Here is a 17778-nt window from a genome sequence, read left to right as displayed (position 1 = left end):
CCATCAGGGCACAGGCCCGGGTTGTGGGCTCCATCCCCAGTGGGGGGCGTGCAGGAGGCAGCCGATCCCTGATTCTCTCTCATCATTGATGTTTCTCTCTCTCTCTTTCCATCCTTCCTCTCTGAAATCAATAAAAATATGGATATATTTTAAATCAGGTTGGGGCAACGGGTGCTGAGGAGGGTGAGCGGAAAAGGCCGACGCGGCTAAGTATGAAAGGGAGGTGGTGGGCGTGTGGGGTGCGGACGCTCTTCCATGTGCTTTGTATGTTTGAAATGTTCACAAGAGAACAGTGGGATGGAAACCATGGTCAGGCCACCCCGGGAGTTAATTCAGGGCGCTCACACGGACTGAAACGGGGCGCATTAACACCAGCCTTTCCTGAGGGCTGACTGTGGGGGGCTGGGGTCCCGGTGGGGAGGGCAGGACGCCCCGCCTCGGTGCCTCTGGGTTCAGAGCAGAGACACAGGCCCTCAAAGGAGGGACGTCTGCTCCAGGCGGCAGCTGGCGCAGGGACAGCCTTCCAGCCGTGGGCGCGCAGCGGCCCAGCCATCCGGGACAGGCTGCGTGTGAGGCCTGCGGGGGGCTGGGCACCCCGGGCGAGAGGAGGTGAGAGGAGGGCGCGCAGCGTTAGAGCCTTCGTGTCACGGCTGCGGGAGATTGGGGAGCCGGCGAGGCGATGAGGCCGGAACGGGGGCTGCTGGGGTTCGGGCAGTAACGTCAGCAGGACCAGGGTCCGACTCGGAGGTGGGGCCCGGCCGCTGGGGTGCCTCCGGCCCGCTCCTGGCTGCGGGGACTTGCAGAATCTGAATACTGGGGAGGAACCTGCCACCTTTTGGCTAAACGTGAAGCTGCCGTTGGAACCTTCCAGAAAGTGATGCCTGCAGTTCAGCCGTGACGCACGCGGAGGTTGGCGTCTTGAGTGAGGAAGTGACGTGGGGAGCCGGTCGGCCACTTGGGACCTCGATGGAGGGAGAAGGGCAGGGTCCGAGGGCAGGAAGGAGAGAGAGTGTCATGGAAACCAGCGGATTTGGCAACACGGCCATCCCTGGAGGGGGGCAGGGGCAGGGCCACGGCCGAAGCGCCGGGGGTACAAGCCGCCCCACCGGAGCCCGGCCATGGCTCCCGATGGGAAAGGGGTGAGTCCTGGGAGCAGGGAGGGGAGCTGGGGCAGGTGCTGCGTGTCTAGGCCGCGGGGGAGGGCGGGGTGAGGGGGGTGAAGACACGCCCGGCCTCCGCAGAGGGCCCCACCCCTCTTGTCCTGCCTGGGGGCGCACCCCGCCAGCGCCAGCCTGGGCCCACCCCGCCCTGCTGAGCTCTTCCCGCGCTGGCACCCATGGAGCCGAGACAGCGCAGAGAAGCCACGTCTGAAGATGGGGTTCTGCTCCCAGCTCCCCAGCCTCAGTCTCCCCATCAGTGAAATGGGCGCAGACACGCTACTTATTGCCGAGCTCGGGCCCGGTCGCACGTGGGAGCGCTTGGCAGTGGTGAACCGCGTACGTGGGCACGGGAGGGTGCGGACAGCACTGCCCGGCCCACGTGTCTGCCTGCTCCCTCCCTCGGGGCCTCAGAGCACCCGGCCGTCTGGAGAGTCCCACTGCGGCGCCTGAAGGGTGTGCAAAGCTGCGATGGTCGTCTGCCGCTTTGGTTAATCCTCACCCGGGGGTTTTTTCCATTGATTTCTAGAGAGAGTGGGAGGGAGAGGGAGAGACAGAGAGAAACATCGATGTGAGAGAGACACATCGATTGGTTGCCTCCCATACATGCCCCGACCGGGGCCAGGGATGGAGCCTGCAACCAAGGCCCATGCCCTTCACCGGAATCAAAAATCGAACCCGGGACCCTTCAGTCCATGGGCCGATGCTCTAACCCAGTGGTCAGCAAACCGCTGCTCGCGAGCCACAGGCGGCTCTTTGGCCCCTTAAGTGTGGCTCTTCCACAAAACACCACGGCCTGGGCGAGTCTATGTTGAAGAAGTGGCGTTAGAAGAAGTTTAAGTTTAAAAAATTTGGCTCTCCAAAGAAATTTCAATCGTTGTGCTGTTGATATGCCCCGGCCAGCGGGGTCTTCTAACGGGGGTACCGAGGCGGCGCACCTAAGAGAATGAGAGACAGACAAGGGACGCAAGGAATGGAGGCAAGACAAAGGGGTTTCTGATCAAGCCTCAAAACTTTATTTTTACAGCGTTCCTTATATGTGATTTCTAGAAGGGTGGATGCCTAGGAGGGGTGGGGGCTGACCTAGATAATCGGCTAAAGTCGTAACTATAGATAAAGGGTGTGGCGGTTGAAGGGCGGCTACAGAAGAAATGCTTTGTCCTCAGGCAAGAGGAGGTGGGCCTAGTTTCAGTAACTTACTGAAGGTCAGAGTTAATCCTTTGACCGACTCTTGGCTCCTGACATTGATATTTGGCTCTGTTGACTAATGAGTTTGCCGACCGCTGCTCTAACCACTGAGCAACCATCCAGGCTGCAATGGTCTTCCTTTCACTGTAGCTCGCCTCCAACGCCAGGGAGCCCGTGGGCCACGCGGTGTCTCCTCCTGCCCTCACCCGCTGCGCCCGGTGCTTTCTGGGTGAGTCAGTAGGACAGTTGGCACATCCTCTTAGGCAGCCATCCTCTCTCCCGGGGCTTCCCCCCTTGCCAGGATATGAGCTGCAGAGAGCCTGTCCTCGGGGGGGAGGGGGGGGCGTCCCCCGCCACTGCCAGGCTGCGCCAACACGGGCGGTGCTGTGGGTGCGCCCGGGGGCGGGGACGCGCCGGCAGGAAGGCCCCAGGCGGCCGCCTCGGGGGTTCTCACCCAGAGCCCGGGTTCTCCGAGGGCCCTCTCCTCTTTTCTTGTTGTTGTTCAGGTGTCGAGTGTCAGCCCAGGGGAAAGACAGACGGACACGGTCTCCTAACCGACGGGGTCCCGTGGCTTCCCGGCTAGACGCCCGCTTCCATCTGGGTAAAGGCCTCAGTGCCTGGCAGGCGGCTCACGGCTTAGGGCCTAGGAGGTAGCTCGCGACCCGCCGGGCGCTGACCCACCTGCCCCAGGTATGTACACACAGGCCCACGGCGGCAGCGCCTCCCTGTCCCACTTCATTGTTCTGTTAGCTGAGCTAGAACTCACATGCCATCACATTGCCCTTTGAATGTGTACAGTCCAGTGGTTTTGGTATATTCACAAGACTGTGTAACCATCACAGCCACCCAATTCCAGAACCTTTTTGTCACCCCACCCCTATTAGCAGTCACTCTCCCTTCCCCCATCCCCAGCTGGCCACCACGAATCTCCTTCCTGTCTCGATGGGTTTGCTGACTCCAGACTTGTTATATAAATGGACTCATAGCATGTGAGACTCATTGCGCCTGGCCTCTCTCACGGAGCATCATGTTCTCAAGGTTCATCCATGTTGTAGCAGCATCGGCCCTTCACCCCCTTCTCATTGCCGAATCGCGTTCCCTTGCGTGGCGAGGCCACGTTTGTCTGTCCACTCGTCAGTGGTGGGCATTCGGGTTGTAGCCACTTCGGGGCTGTTCTGAAGGACACTGCTATGAACACTCACGAACAAGTTCTTATGTGAACACGAGAGGCCCGGTGCAGGGAAATTCATGCAATGGAGGAGGGGGGGTGGTCCCTCAGCCCAGCCTGCCCCCTCTCACAGTCCGGAAGCCTTCAGGGGTGGGAGGCGACCCGGCGATCAGGGGAAGGTGACGCCCCCATCACACCTCTGCTGCTGCCACTGCTGGCAGCGTAAGCCTCAGCCGGCCCTGGTTACCTGAGCCTCAGGCGGCCCTGGGCGGCTGGGGGGCTGAGGGTGGGTCCGGCTGTACCGTGCACCTGCTGCCTCCCCACTCGCCCCCAGAAGGGCTGAAAAGACTGGGGGACTCTGGCGGGGCTGAGGGCTCTGGGTGCCACCATCTTGTGGCTATGGGCGCCACCATCTTTGTGATGGTGTGACAGTCAATTTGCATATTCCCTCTTTTTATTAGATAGGATATGTTTTCAATTCTCTTGGAGACATGCCAGGGAGGGGATTGCTGGGTCATATGGTAACTCTATGTTTATGTTTTGAGGGCACTAACCAACTGTTTTCCAAAGCTAACACAACATTTTACATTCCCAACAGCAATGCACGAGGGTCCCCATTTCACCACATTCTCTACCTCTTATTGATTATGGGCATCCGAGTGGGTGCGAAGTGGTAGCTCACTGAGGTTTGGGGTTGCATTTACATAATGGGCAATGGTGTTGGACTTCTTTTCATGTGCCTGCTAGCCATCGGTATACCTTCTTGGGAGAATGCCTTATTCAAGGCCTTACCCTGCATGTCAAACTCTCAGCTGGCGGGCCACAGGTTTGACGTGCTTGCCTCAGCCAGTTTGGATCATTTGTCCCTTTGTTGTTGAGTTGTAAGAGCTCTTTATATATTCTGGATACTAGAGGCCCGGTGCACGAAATTCATGCACGGGTAGGGTCCCTAGGCCTGGCTGGCGATCAGGGCCGATCTGCGGGGTGACCGTTAGGGCGATCGGGGGGGACCCCGCTGGCACCTGCCTTAGCCAGCCTGGCACCGCCTGCTTACCGGCCCCATCCCCGTCCCCGCAACCCCACTGCCGCCGCCGCCACCACTGATTGCCTCCTTCTGTGGGGCTATTGGTGGAGTGATGGGGGGACCCCCACTGGCACCTGCCTTGACTGGCCTGGGGCAGCCCCTGCGTTGAGCGTCTGTCCCCTGGTGGTCAGTGCGCGTCATAGCTACCAGTTGTTCCGCTGTTCGGTCTATTTGCATATTAGCCTTTTATTATATGGGATGTGTGTGTGTGTGTGTGTGTGTGTGTAATTAAATATTTGGTAGTAGTAATGAAATACTCAATGCAAGGCCTGGAAAATGAAGTTGGGGATCTCTCCCCGAACTGAAGACAGCGGTGAAGAAAGATAGAGAACTGAAGGTCTAGCTGAGGAGGCCCGTTAAAAACAAAACAGGACATTCCAAGACCATCTCCCGAACCAGAGGGCTGCGTGCCCAGCACGAGGCCCAGTTCCCGCACCGCGATGGACACAGGCCAGCGGCGCGGCGTTCCGGGAAGGTGGCCGGTTTCAACGCGTTTGCCTCTGCGATGGGGGAGCAGAGAGGCCTCCGGGGGGGTCCCGGCCGGGAAGGCTGTGCGGACGGATGGCCCGAAGGAAGGAGCGGCCCTGCCTCCCAGCCGCTCCGCACCCCTGACCACGCTCGCCTTCCCTCCGCGGGGCCCTGAGGTTCCCGGAACCGATGTTACAGCAGGAAACACTGGCCTGAGGGCTCTAACCCCTGAGAGGCTCCCTGAGGGCCAGGCCCAGCCCGGCTGCACAGCTCTCTAGGGGTCCAGCCCCCCCTCCCTGGGGAGCTGCAGACCGAACGGGGTTCAGGAGCAGGGAGCTCAGGGCCTGGGGCAGAAAGGGAGCTTTGGTGGCGCCACAGGGTGAATTCGAGGTTGGGGGGGAGGGTGCTTTAGATGCATCTTGGCTGAGACAACAGGTGTTAGCATCCCCCCACCCCCCCGAAACACACACACACACCCCTTGGCCTTTGAAACCACCTGGTGCGGAGCAGTGACGTGTGTTCTGAGGCGGGTTGAGCGATGCACACACATGTGCTCTGGGGCTGGTGTGAGGATGACCTGGGCCGCCTGTGTCTGCATCGTGAGCGCAGGGGCAGGACTCGAGGGTGATGGCTGAGTCACACGGGCGAATGGGAGAGGCCTTCAGCCGGGCGGCCGAGAGCAGCGGGTTATGCAACGGAAGCCTGGTGAGCTGGCCTCGAGATGAGTACACTCTCAGCAATTATTGTTGTCGTCATCATCACCGGTAACCCCCTCAGAGGACCCGGTCAAACAAGGGTCGTTCGCAATCGGGCCCTTCAGAGGAAGGCCCAGCGCTCTCTGCGGAGGCAGCAGGGACAGTCCCTCGGTGTGCACGGCTCGGGTGGCTTACACTCTGAGCGGCCAGATGATGACGATCTCCGAACGCATAATCATCTGGCCACTCCGTGCAAAGCAGCCCCGCCTGCGTGGACGTTTAGATTTCGATCCACACAAGCAATTGTATAAAGAAAGCCGGCATGCTTCCCCCGTTTTATGAGCAAGGAGTTGTAGTGTGGCTCAGAGAGGCCGAGAGACGTGCCCACGGTCACACAGCAGGAAGAGGACAGAGCCCCGGTGGAGCGGGCCTCCGGCTTCCCCGCCCCACGCTGGGCTGCAGGGCCTCTTGCCAGGCGGCACCGTCCCGGGCTGCAGGGCGGCAGGGACTTGAGGTAAAATAAAACACTGTGACGTGGGCCGCTCTGTGGAAAACACTCTTACCCAACAAAGAAAACTCAGAAGCTACTTTAAAAAAATAAAGACAGATACCTTTGTCAATATTAAACTATTTAGAATTGTTTATGGCCGAAGATACCTTAAACAGCGTGTCAATGATATGTATTTACAATCCAGAGAAAGAGAATCGCTTCGTATCTGTTACAAACCAAGAGTTCTTACAGATGAATGAAAGACAGTCACCCAGTAAAACACGGACCGGGGATATAGGGAAGCAATCCCCAGAAGAGCAAAGTCAAGTGGCGGACACAACTTTTCTTACGGTTCTCGAACACTCCAGTGGGATGGAAATGCAATTTATAAAGACAGTGGGATAATTCTTCACAACTATAACACTAGCAAACTTTAAAAGAGCAATAGCAGCCCAGCCAGTGTGGCTCAGAGGTAGAGCGTCGACCTATGAACCAGGAGGTCACAGTTCGATTCCTGGTCAGGGCACACGCCTGGTTGTGGGCTCCATCCCCAGAGTGGGGCGTGCAGGAGGCAGCCGATCCATGATTCTCCCTCATCATTGATTTTCTATCTCTCTCTCCCTCTCCCTTCCTCTCTGACATCAATAATTTTTTTTAAAGAGCAATAACAACGTTGCTCTTGGAGATACGGGACACGAGTCCTCGATGAGTAGGTACAGTTCGTGGCAACATCTATTCCAATAAACCATTTCCTCCAGCCCACAACAATCCTGTGCTGGGAAGCTAACCCACAGCAACAGAGCCATCAGCGCCTCAGGCCTTATCTTCAGGCATTACAGCGACCGCCCTGGGAAACGGAGGGAGCGTGAACACCTACGGGCAGGGGAAGGCTGGTGGAGCACGGAACTCTCACCCTCAAGGAGTGTGGAACCATGAGGACGAGTCCGTGAGCGCCGTGACGATGGCTTCTCTGGGAGAAACGCCTGGAAGGAGTCCGACCTCGTTGTTTTAAACAATGCTATGGAAACCCTCGATGCTTGTAGTCTAGCCATGAGCAGGGAGACTGTCAGGTTGTCAGCACGGATGTCCTGGGAGCTGCTGAACTTGGAATTGAAAGGGACAAAGTCGGGCCGGCGTGGCTCAGTGGTTGAGCATCGAACCAGGAGGTCACGGTTCGATTCCCGGTCAGGCCACATGCTGGGGGTGTGGGCTCCATCCCCAGTAGGGGGCTTGCAGGAGGCAGCCAATCCATGACTCTCTCTCATCATTGATGTTCTCTCTCTCTCTCTCTCTCTCCTCTCCCTTCCTCTCTGAATTCACTAAAGGTATCTATTAAAAGAAGAAGAAGAACGGGGCATGAAGGGCTGAAGAAAAAGGAAAGGGAGGAAATTGCCCCCAAAGAGAAATAAACCCAGTGCGGCCGGGGGTGGCATGTTCTGGGCCCTTTTCCTTGGCCCAGACCCAGGGGGAGTCCAGGGACACCTGCCATTCCTGGCAGGAGGGGACACGCCGCGGGCTTTTTCTCTGCTCGCTGAGGCCCGGCTGAGCATGCTCAGTGCGTCTCAGGAGGAGTCGGAAAACTGCTCCTGTAGCTTCTCCAGCCCGACGGGACGGGACGATGTCTGTGGTGGTCTCACCGGCCCCTCCCTCACCGGGTGCTGAAATGCGGTATCTCGTTGCCTCCATGCCTGGAGCCATCCCTCGGACAGCCCCCTCCCCGCCAGGCCTGCTGGCCCCTCCCCCCGCACTGGTCCGTGAGCCCCTCGAGGGCCCCGATGGCAGTCCCTTCCTCTGTGGGAGCCCCAGAACCTCTGGGGGGCTCCGTGCAGCCGGCCGCTCAGGGAACGGACCGAGATGGAAGCAAAGGGCGCCGTTTCGTTGGCCCAGAAGCGGTTTCCTATCCTCTCTCCTTCGGGGAAGCCGGGGCCTTGGGGGGCTGATCTGAGTGCTCGCCGGGTCCCTAAACAGCCGTGAAAACGGCAGACTCTGAACCGCCGGTGCCGTTCCGAACACGGCGACGCCGCTCCGTTTTGGTCTAGAAATTACTGTCAGAGGAAGACGAATGGCAAGAACATCGCGCCCTTTGAAAATCATAAGTTCTCTGATCAAAGAAGAATGTTTGGTAAACTTGCCTGGAGTTAAACTAATTGGTTGGTCAAGACCTTTGAAGTTCAGAGGAGAGAGGGCTCTCCGGGGAGAAGCCATTTGAATAATTGGCATCACGTGGCTGCGTTCCGACCCTCCTGGGGAGATGAAAGAGGCCCCCCACCCCACCTGATCCGCTCTCCTCCCTCGGAGAGCTCTGGACACCTGGAGGGGCGGGTGGAACTGCGAACCCTTCCCGGGAACAAAGAGAAACCTGGGTGGAGGGGCGCCCGGTCCGGCTGGGCCGCAGGGGGCTGTGCCCGGCAGCGCTGGCCTCGGGACCCGGTCATTCTTGGGGGGCTGCCCTGAGCGTGGTGAGCTGGGTGCAGCATCCCCGGCCCCACCCCGCGGGAGGCCCGGAGCTCACCCCGCCCTGTGTGGCAACAGAAATATCTCAGACGTTGCTGGACGCCCCGGGAGGCCAGGCACCCCACTGAGAGCCACCCGGCCGGCCCCTGCGCCTGCTCCGCGGCTCTCAGCACAGACGGGCCCTGAGCTTCAGTCCCGAGCGCGCTGGCAGCTCCCCTGGGCCCGGGCGGAGCCAGACGGAGGCTGGGATGGCGTCCACGTGTCTGTGGGCTGCACCTGAGTCCCCGTCCGCTCGTTCCCGTGACCTGGGCGAGGCCTTTCTTCTCTCCGAGCCTCGGTCTCCCCACCGGCGGGCGCGGGGAACGCCTCCCTGCCATGGAGGGGACTCGGCGAGCCCCGCGGGCGTGGCCAGCACCTCAGGGCTTGCTGAGCAGTGGCCGCGCCACGGTCCCACGTTTCCTTTTACACGCGCTGCACACACCCCGCTGCTCGCTCCCGGCACAGCTCGGCGCTCTCTCCACGGCAGGAGGGGGCATGCCTCACTCCTCACAGCCCCTTGCATCCCGACAGAGGACACTGAGGCCCGAGGCCTGGCACATGGGGGGGAGAGGGTCTGCGGGGCCACGGGTCAGGCCGGGCTTCTCTCCACGTCACAGACAGGCCGCTGCCGCCGGGGTCACGGCTGTGCAGCGCCCTCCCTGGCCCAGGCAGAGGGTCGGAGCCCCGCGGGGACCTGATCCAGACCCTGGGCCGCGGGCTAGAAACCGTTAGGCAAGCCCTAAGCCTGCAGGCCCCACAGACAGCAGCCCCAGGCTGGGAGGAGCGTGCACCGTCCGGGCCGGGGCCCCCACCTTCAGGGGCAGGAGGCAGGGGGCAGGGGCTCTCCCCGGAAGGGCTGCGGGCGGGGGGCACGGGAGGTGGGGAGACGTGGGAGGGGAGCCCAGGGGACCAGGCTCCGCCATCCATGCTGTGTGGCCTCAGGCACGCCGCCTGACAGCACTGGCCTCAGCCCTCCTCTGCCGAACGGGCCCCCTCTGCAGGTTTGGGTGCGGGGTGGGGTGAGGCTGGGCTGTCACCTGTGGGCGCTGACGGGGCGTCTCGCGCTTCCGACGGCCAGGTGTCCTCGAAGTGTGCGGCTCAGACCTCACCAGGCGGCTCCGGCAGGGTGGTGGCCCCGGAGGGTCTCCTCTCTGTGGGCCACGAGGCCAGATGCATCTTCCTCTCCTTTCCCATGAGCAGGAAGTGCGGCGGGAAACGCTCTCCTGAAGGTAGAGGGCAGGTCCTGACGCTTTGCCGCAGAGGTTCCTGTGGGGATCGGTGACGTCTGATGGACAAGCGCGCTCAGCGAGGAGCTGCCAGAGCCGGTGGCACAGGGACCGCCCTGCGGTCACCTCGCCAAGCGCAGGGCACTGCATGGGGGGAGGGGGTCCCCATTTTCCAGAGAGGAAACGCCACTGCTCCTGACGTCACAGAGAGTGAGGGCAAAGCTGAGATTGGACAAAAGTGACTAGACGTTGTTCTCTTCACTGTCCAGAGGAGGCGGCTGGGTGGGCTGGACCCCGTGTCTACTCCCAGGACCCTGCATGTGCCCCCTCCTCCTCCAGCAGACAGCTCCCCCCACTCCCTCCAGCAGACCCCTCCCCAGACACAGGCTGTAATTTCCAAGTCTACATGTATTTTTTATTTATTTTAGAGAAAGAAGAAGAGGAGAGAGAGAAACATTGATTTGTTTTTTCACTTACTTATGCATTCATTGGTTGATTTGTGTCTTTTTTTAATTGACTTCAGAGAGGAAGGGAGAGGGATAGAGAGACAGAAGCATCAGTGATGAGAGAGAATCATGGATCGGCTGCCTCCTGCACGCCCCCCACTGGGGATCGAGCCCACAACCCGGGCCTGTGCCCTGATGGACGGGGAATCGAACCGTGACCTCCTGGTTCATAAGTCAATGCTCAACCACTGAGCCACACCGGCCGGGCAGGTGGATTCGTGGCTGTGCCCTGACCAGGCAGCTCTGGCGATTCAGGACGATGCTCCAGCCGAATGAGTTCCCTGGCCAGGGCCTACATGTGTGTTTTCAATCTGCCCAGTAAGTGGGGAGATTGCCTGACTCCTCTGCCTCCCTGGCATCCTCTGTGCATCTAACATAGAAAGCGGAAGTAAACATGACCCTTTTCAGTGTTGGCTGCTTACCTGCATGGACGAGGCGGCTCCAGGTCACAGCATTCACCCCACATCTCACAGCTCACGGGGCCCCACGCCGCCTCTGCTTCCCTAGCAGAGAGCCACCCTGAGGCCGGCTCGTTCTGCCCACCCCGCGCAGGGCTCCCCAGCCTGGGACACGCGCACGGGCTTCCCGGAGAGATGAGAGTGACCGGCCGCACAGATCTCCGCACACAGGCCTGGTCTGGAAGCTCTGTCTCTCCACTAACCATCTGCTCACTTTTTAAACGAAGGCAACCGACTGGCCAGCACCGCTCGGGGCAGGTGGAGACGGTCTTTCCTTTTTTCTTATGAAGAAAGAGGCCTAGAGCCCGGCCGGCGGGGCTCCGTGGCTGAGCGTCAACCACGAACCAGGAGGTCAGGGTTCGATCCCCGGTCAGGGCACATGCCTGAGCGGCGGGCTTGATCCCCAGTGTGGGGCGTGCAGGAGGCTGACTCATGACTCTCTCTCATCATTGATGTTTCTCTCTCCCTCTCCCTTCCTCTCTGGAATCAATAATATATATATATATATATATATATATATATATATATATTTTTTTTTTTTTTTTTTTTTTTTTTAAGAAAGAAAGAAGCCTGGAGGTGTGACCTAGGCGGTTTTGGGGGGGAGACAGGTGTTTGAACTGGAACTACAATGCAGGATGGCAACACCTCATTTTTCCTTTGTTTTTAATTATTTTTTAATCCTCACCCGAGGCTATTTTTCCATTTGTTTTTGAGAGAGAGAGTGGAAAGGAAGGAAGGAAGGAGGGAAAGAGAGAGAGAGGGAGAGAGAAACATCGATGTGAGAGGAACACATCAGTCGGTTGCCTCCTGTACACACCCAGACCAGGGCTGGGGATCAAGCCTACAACCGAGTTACATGCCCTTCCCCGGGAATCGAACCCTCAACCCTTTGGTGGGCAGGCCAGCGTTCTCACTACAGACCCACACTGGCCAGGGCAAAACATGTTATAATTTTTAAAAATTATATGAATTAACCTCTGGACTTCTTGGTTAAGCTTTCTGTGACTATACCTGCCCTTGTTTCTGCTTGCACAGACATTAAATTTTTGCCTTTTCCTGCAAAACGATCTTTTACAGCCTCCCGGGTCACGATAATAATGCTGCTACTTCTGCAGCGCCTTTTATCCGGGCTCAAAGCACTTCATAAACTTTAATTAATTCTTGCAACAAGCCCCGTGAGGTAGGTAAGTATTATTATCCCCATTTTACAGATAAGGAGAGCGAGACGTGGAGAAGTGAAGCAATTTGCCGAAGGCCCCAAAGCAGTTAGTAGCTGAGTCTGAACAAGACCACAGAACACAGAACGCCCGTCTCAGCCCTCCCGGGCCCCGGGGCGTGATTGATGGGGAGGCCTGGATCCACGGCAGCGCCCGTGTTAAGTACATGCTGTACCGCTCCCAGGCATTAGGAGGAATTACTCGGGCTGACTCAGATGTCTCTCCCGCGGGCACTGGCCGAGGTTCAGGGGAGCGGAGCCAAGCCTGCAGACCCACTTCTCCGCTCTGAACGCTCCTGCTCCGACCTGGTCTTGGCCAGCGGAGTCCCATTCCCTCATATTCGGACACAACCAAGCAGCTGCTGTGTGCCAGGCCTAAGTGAATTCTCATGGCAACCCCATTGTTACCCCCATTTTACAGATGAGGACAACTGAGTCCGTGAGTGGCACACATGAGCTCACACAGCGGCACCAGGATTCCAACCAAGCTCTGACTCGAAGGTGAGTGATCTTGTCACTCGGCCGGCCGACACCGGTGCCCAGGCCCGTCACCGAGAGGGTTGTCGGCCCCACATGGCATTTCCGAGGGCGACCGTAGGCGAGTAAAGAGCTTTCGTCGTGTCCCTGAGGCAGGGCAAGCTGGCGGCTCCTGCTCTCGGGAGCGTGATTGACAGGGAACGCCCGAGGCAGGGCTGGTCATCTGCGAGGGGCCACACGGGGCCATGTCCCTGCAGAGGCCCTTCCCGGAGGTGCGGGCAGCAGGCTCTCCCGTCCCAATGGCCTCTCACCCACACGGCAAAACTCCTCCCCTCGGGCCCCAGACTTTGGGGTGGCTCAGGGGGCTTCGCTGTACTCCCTCCGCGGTGGCTGCGGAAGCCGGACAAGCCTGGATTTGAATCCGGGTTCTGCATTCCCTTACGGTTGACCTTGGGCAAGCCCCGACCCCTTCGCCAGCCTGGCTTCTTATCAGCAGGAGGAGCTGCTGCCGAGAGGGCCCGGCCGACAGCGAGCCCCCGGCCAGTGTCATCCTCGCCCTCCTCCCCACGGAGACACGGAGGCCCGGGGGGCTGTGATTTGCCCAAGGTCACACCACTGTTCCACGGGGGCGGGGCTCTGACCCCCAGCTTGTCCGCCTCCCAGCCCGAGCCCTTCTCGGGGGAGAAAGGCGCTCCCCGCCGAGGTCAGGTCACGGCGACCAGCAAACCTGTTCCCGCTGCCCTTCTCCGGGAGGCGGTGGTGACGCGGGCGTGTGCCCCGCCGAGGGCACCCGCCTCCCTGAGCAGACCTTTCCCTCCCTCTGCTCTCTTTTTCTTTTTCTTTTTAATGTTTTTATGAATTTTAGAGAGCGGAAGGGAGAGGGAGAGAGAGAGGAGCATCCATGATGAGAGAGAATCCTGGATCGCTGCCTCCTGCACGCCCCGCACTGGGGATCGAGGCCGCGCCCCGGGCCTGTGCCCCGACCTTGGTTCCCCTTCTTCTTTTTAAATCGATTTGTATTGGTTTCAGAGAGGAAGGGAGAGGGAGAGAGAGAGAAACACCAATGAGCCCTAGCCGGATTGGCTCAGTGGAAAGAGCGTCGGCCTGCAGGCTGAAGGGTCCCGGGTTCGATTCCAGTCAAGGGCATGTACTTCGGTTGCAGGCTCCTCCCCAGCCAGGGCCCTGGTCGGGGCGTGTGCAGGAGGCAACCAGTGGGTGTGTTTCTCTCACATCCATGTTTCTCTCTGTCTTTCCCTCTCTCCTCCACTCTCCCTAAAAATCAATGGGAAAATGTCCTTGGGTGAGGATTTAAAAAAAAAAAGAAACATCCATGATGAGGGAGAATCATTGATCTGCTGCCTCCTGCCTGCCCCCCCCCCCCCCACAAGGCCGCTCTGTGCGCTGCGTCAGTGATGTCACCGGGAGGTGTCCGCGTGTGACTCCGCGGAGGTGGGACGGGGCACGCAGCTCCTCTGGCTGCAGCCCGGGCCGGCACCCTCCCGGAGCCTCCCTGCCGTCGGCGCGCGGCGGGAAGAGCTAATGGGTAGGTGGAGTCCATTTAGCGTAATGAGGGGGTTGGTTTTACGAGCAGGAAGAATTGCTTTTGTCCAGCAGCATGAAAAAGTGGTTTTCAAGTTAAAATTATGTCCCGGGTGGCGCTCAGACTGGTAATTTATGGCGCTTTCTGCTGAGGCCGGAGCCGAGGGGCTCAGCGGCCTCCAGCCCAGGCCCACCTGCTCTGAGGCCGAGTTCACGGACTGCCCGGGACGCCCCGAAGGGAACCGGGGACGTGGCCCTGGCAAGCTCAGGGGCCTCCAAAATGCAAGTGCCTGTGGGTATGTTGTGTGTGCCCCCGACCCCAGCGTTTCCGGCTGGGACTGAGCGCTGCGGGGTCCGGTGCGGTGACCACCCGCCCGCGTGGCGGCCTGAGCTTCCACGAGAGTGAACATTAAATGCAGGGCCAGGTGCGGTTTCTCCGTCACTGCCGCCACATTTCAAGGGCTCGGGAGCCACACGGTAGTGCCATCCTGGGCAGCAAAAATAGAGTCACCGCTGCTGAGGGTCAGTGGTTAGAGCATCAGCCCACACAGCAAAGGGTTGAGGGTTCGATTCTCGGTCAAGGGCACATACCTGTGTTGCAGGTTCAATCCCTGGCCCGCTCAGGGTCAGGGCATGTGCAGGAGGCAACCAATCAATGCATCTCTCTCACATCAATGTTTCTCCTCTCTCTCTCTCTCTCTCTCTCTCTCTCTCTCTGTCTCTCTCCTTTTCTCCCTCCCTTCCACTCTCTCTAAAAATCAATGAGATCCCGAGATGAGGATTAACAACCGAGGGACACAGACAATATAGCGGTGAAGGCCTGGGGCGGGGGGAAAGGGGACACAGTAATACCTTCAACCAGAAAGATGTTTAGAAATATATTCCTGTATTTCCCTTCTCCCCACACACCATCCATTTTCCCAAAGGATGGCTGAGTACGCGGATGTGATTTCATACAGACGGGAGCCGTGTTTTCCTGTGTGGCCCCCATTTACCCGTGATTGTAACAACACGTTAGAAGCAGTATCTGACGACGTCGGCGGAGGCCTCCATGGCCACCCTTCCCTTAAATACCGCTCAGGTTGTTTCCATGATAATGTTTCCGTCTATTTGCTCGGATCTCATCGGCTACCTTTAAGAAGGGGCTGGCGGGGGGGGGGGGGGGGGGGGGGGGTGAGTCTCCCACAAGTTTATGAGATCGTTCTGAATTCAATCATTTTTTTAAAATTGATTTCAGAGAGGAAGGGAGAGGGAGATAGAAACATCAATGATGAGAGGGAACCACCGAGTGGCCACCTCCTGCACACCCCCCCACTGGGGATCGAGCCCGCAACCCAGGCGTGTGCCCTTGACCAGAATCAAACCCGGGACCCTTCTGTCCGCAGGCCGACACTCCAGCCACTGAGCCACACCGGCCAGGGCTGAATTCAATCTTTATGGCTTGTTTTGTGAATTTACAAAACAAGGGACTCCGTGAGGCTGAAAAATAAAATAAAACAGCGTCTAAGGTGGAGGTGCTCCAGAGATGCAGAGGCAGATACGAGCACTGACAAGGTTTCTGTTTGTTTTTGTAATCCTCACCTGAGGGTGTACATACATTTTTATTGATTTGAGAGAGAGAGAGAGGGAGGGAGAGACCATAAAAAGAACAAAGCAGCGAACTGTTGCCTCCTGCACAAGCCACAGCGGGGGACTGAAGCCAGAACCTGGGCAGGTGCCCGACTGGGAACTGAACCTGCAGCCGCTTGGTGGACAGGACGACGCTCCAACCAACGGAGCCACCCAGCCGGGGCGAGAGGAGTGACACGGTGAGCCCGTTAGGGCTGCCACCCTAGCCGATAAGCCTACGCAGCCCTCCGTCCAACAACCTGACCAAGTAGCGGCCGGACGCCCAGGCTGCCAGCGGCGGACAGACCGTGCGGCTGGCTGGCACGGCGCTCCCTGGCGCCCCCGGGTGCTGCAGGCTAACAGGGCGGGGCGCGGAGTGGGCAGCGGGGCCGGTACGGCCGTGGGTGATTTAGAAAACCCGAATGTAACCTACTGCACGCGGCTCTGCTGGCTCTCTCACTGTGCCCATCAGCTCCCAGCAATTGTCTCTGATAACATGCTCCCCTGCCAAGTCCCTTGGTCCCCACAGCTGCTGAGGTGTGCATGCGTGAGCGGTAACATCCATGCATAGCATGCGTGAGCGGTAACATCCATGCATAGCATGCGTGAGCGGTAACATCCATGCATAGCATGCGTGAGCGGTAACATCCATGCATAGCATGCGTGAGCGGTAACATCCATGCATAGCATGCGTGAGCGGTAACATCCATGCATAGCATGCGTGAGCGGTAACATCCATGCATAGCATGCGTGAGCGGTAACATCCACGCGTAACATCCGTGGGGGCCCTCGCCCGGCGGCTTGCCCTCGCGTGAACGTCGGATCCCGCACCTCACTTCACCCGGAGGACTCCCAGCTCCGCCGTGGCCCCCGGTTCCCACGGGCCGGGGGACGTGAGTTCTTTGTGGGATTTCTCCTGGTTTTCAGTCCTTCCGCGGGCTGGCCCTGCACGGCACACCGCCAGCTGCCTGGCCAACAGGTTCGGCCCTGGCAGGACCCGGAGGCCGGGAGGCGCTGTCCCTCTGCGCGGTGCCCGCCCCCGGTCAGCGCCTCTCTGCGGTGGTGCCCACTGCACAGCCCCGGGGACCAGGCTCTGGGGCCCTCGCTCCCTCTCAGGCCCCTCCCTGTGAGTGGCAGCTGCTTCCTGAGCGGTGACATGTTGTCATCCTGTCACCGGCTCCCGTGTTCAAACCCACCTCTCCCCCCATCTGCCTGCTCAGGCCCGAGTGACACAGGCAGGACAGGCCGGCGACAACGTGTCGTGCCGTCCGCGTGGCTGCCCCTCCTGAGGTCTCGGGGCTGTTGTCGGCGGGATCTGGTTGGGCTGATGGCAGTGCAGGCTGAGGCGAGCGGACTGTCTGCACAACAGAGGAGTGGCCCGCAGGCTGGGTGCTGCCCCAGGGGGACCCTCGGCCTTCTCCCCTCTGAGCTGGACGTGCGGAGGGCCCACGGCTTGTGCTGGCCCTGGTGCCTGCCCCCCCCCCCCCCCTCCCCCTCGCCCCGCACAAGCCTTTCCCAGCCCGGGCTCCTCCAGGAGCCGTTTCTCATCGCAGAGCGGGGCTCGTGGGCCACGGTGGCGCCTGCGCGGTCAGTCCTGGTGACAGGACACACCGAGCCCAGGACTGGGCTCAGCCCCTCCGCACCGTGAGCTCTGCTCCTTCTCCTTGGCCGCCCGAGGGCCCGCCGCCCAGGTGCTCACAGGCTGTTTGCAGGGAGACCAGGAGCACCCCCTCCCCCCGGAGGGCAGCCTCCCGGGCCCAGCTGCCCCTGTGGCTCCGCCCAGCGTGACCTCCCTGCGGGCCCCTCGGACTGGGCAGGAATGCGGAGCTCACGCCGCCCGCCCGGGCCGGGCGCACACCTCCCGGAGCCTGGTTGTGCAAGGCCCGCCGTGTGCTGTTTCCCAGCGCTCGCAGATCTGGGGCTTCCCGAAGGTGGGGCCCGCCAGGGTGGGGCTCCGGCAGAAACGGGGAGCAGCAAACCCAGCAGAGGTGCTGCGACATGCCGG

General features: G+C 59.8%; 1 protein-coding gene across 1 annotated transcript in view; it reads left to right on the top strand.

Moving 5' to 3' along the window:
* Positions 1 to 12585, top strand: part of NOL10 (nucleolar protein 10) — a 112659-nt gene extending 100074 nt beyond the window's left edge. The window contains exon 23 of the transcript XR_008558499.1: positions 12571 to 12585. The gene's annotated coding sequence lies outside the window, so the exon portion shown is untranslated. The remainder of the gene's footprint in view (positions 1 to 12570) is intronic.
* The last annotated feature ends 5193 nt before the right edge of the window (positions 12586 to 17778 follow it).

The sequence above is a fragment of the Eptesicus fuscus genome, chromosome 16 (genome assembly GCF_027574615.1).
Source record: "Eptesicus fuscus isolate TK198812 chromosome 16, DD_ASM_mEF_20220401, whole genome shotgun sequence".
NCBI lineage: Eukaryota > Metazoa > Chordata > Mammalia > Chiroptera > Vespertilionidae > Eptesicus > Eptesicus fuscus.
Note: the sequence above shows the minus strand (reverse complement) of the source record. Positions and strands in the feature narration are given on the sequence as shown.